The following is a 2,189-nucleotide window of genomic DNA, read 5'->3' on the forward strand; positions in this document are numbered from 1 at the left end:
TTTAATGAAAATATTGAAAAATTATTCCTTTAGAATAATGTGAAAACAAATCAGTTGTTGTATTTGACGATTTTTGTTAGAAAATCAAGATATTGTCAGAGATTATTGTACTAGAGGCATACACAAAAGTACTCAAATGTACTCAAAACACCAAAAGATAGTTAGAGGCAATTTAAATTTTTTAAATATATTTTAGTCAAGATGATACAAATTTAAATCATATTTATATCTGAATTTGTTCTTGAACATTTAAAGTTTGATTATTTTAAAGAATAGTGTAGTTAATGTTGAAATGATGACTTTGGCTTTTTATCAATAGATATGTCTAGAAAACTAAATGAAGGAAAATGTACAAAAAAAATACAACATTTCTTAACAACATAAACATAAAATAAAAACATTAACTTTAACATATATTACCATTAAAAACAACATAAACATAAACATAAACTTAAACATTAAACATAATTAATGTTGAAACTTCCTGTTAGATTAAAACTGTGTGCCCAACCGAGACTCGAACACGGGACCTTTGCCTTTCGCTTTGCAAGTGCTCATAGAAGAGCTTCTGTAAAGTTTGGAAGGTAGGAGACGAGATACTGGCAGAAGTAAAGCTGTGAGGACCGGGCGAGAGTCGTGCTTCGGTAGCTCAGATGGTAGAGCACTTGCCTGCAAAAAACAAACCGGCCGAGTTCGAGTCTCGTCCTGGCATACAGTTTTAATCTGCCAGAAAGTTTCATATCAGCGCACATTCCGCTGCAGAGTGAAAATTTCATTATGGATAAAATAGAAAGAAAGCTGAAGAATTACAAAAAAATTTAACATTGGAAGAACCAACCAAGAACAGAATATGAAAAATATAAAAAGGAAGATCAACCTATATTGATGCTATTGAAATAGTAAAATAAGGTATGGAAGTTTAGGTGATAATGTTTTAAAAGCAACTGAGGAAAACAGAGAAGTTGAAAATAAATAATTCCATATCGTCACCATATAGATGATTTTGGAGATTTATCACCAATTAAACAATTAACTGATTGGTATTATGATATTCCTGGAATTATAATTATACATTAAGTGAAACAGAAACTAATGATAAATTAAATAAATATGAAGTAGAAAAGAAAAAGAAAAATTTAAATGAAAATAAAAATTAAAATATAAATGAAAATCAAAGTAAAAAAAATAAATTTTAGTGAAAGAATGTTAATGTACATAAATCGTAGTGACAATTAAGTATTTGGTTTAAAACCTGTTGGTAATTTACCTGAAGAAATTAATGGTGACAATTTAAATATTGGTGTTAAAACAAACTTACTTTGGAAGATTTAAATAAAAAGTTTGATAATGTTCATTTTGTCAAATTATGCAGATTTGTTATTTAATCAGGAACATTATATTCTGATATTAATCTGAATAAAATGAGATCAAGTAGAGATAATAAATATAATTACTTAATAAAAGAAATTGTTGATGTTTATTTTCCAAATTTAAGAAAACAAACTATAGATTCTTCAGATAATTGTTCTCCTGAAAAAATAAGTGAAGGTTTAGTTTAAAAAAATACAGATAAAGGAATTGAATGTGTTTGGATGAATGATGTTAGACAATTAATTGATAGATTAGCAGTAATTCATGGTGAAGAATTAGCTGGAAATAAGAATTATCATAATGAAAAAGTTAGTATTACACAAATGTTATCAAATAAATTTAGTGATTTTATAATTGATAATATAAAAGAAATTCCTCACTCAACTAGATTTTTTTAATAATCTTCCAGATACATTTTGCAAAAGTGATAAATATGGCAATGGATTACTAAATACTCTAATGACAAACTACCATTTGAAATGCATCTTCCAGGTTATAATTCTTGTGGTCCAGTCACAAAAGTACAAGAAATATTAGCTAAAGGTGATAAATCAATTAGATGAAGCTTGTAAAAAACATGATATTTATTATAGAGATAACAAAGATTTACAAAAAAGACATATAACTGATAAAGAACTTCAATTAGCTGCAAAAGAAAGAATGTAGACAAATGAAGCTTCTTTTGGTGAAAAAGCTTCAGCAACAGCAGTTAGAGGAAGAATGTATAGAAAATATAAATTAGGTATGGGAATTAATATTGTTGAAAACTTTATAAAAAATCGTTATAAATTTTAAATATATATAAAAAGCCTTAATAA

This window comes from Schistocerca serialis, chromosome 10, assembly GCF_023864345.2.
Source record: "Schistocerca serialis cubense isolate TAMUIC-IGC-003099 chromosome 10, iqSchSeri2.2, whole genome shotgun sequence".
In the NCBI taxonomy this organism is placed as follows: Eukaryota; Metazoa; Arthropoda; class Insecta; order Orthoptera; family Acrididae; genus Schistocerca; species Schistocerca serialis.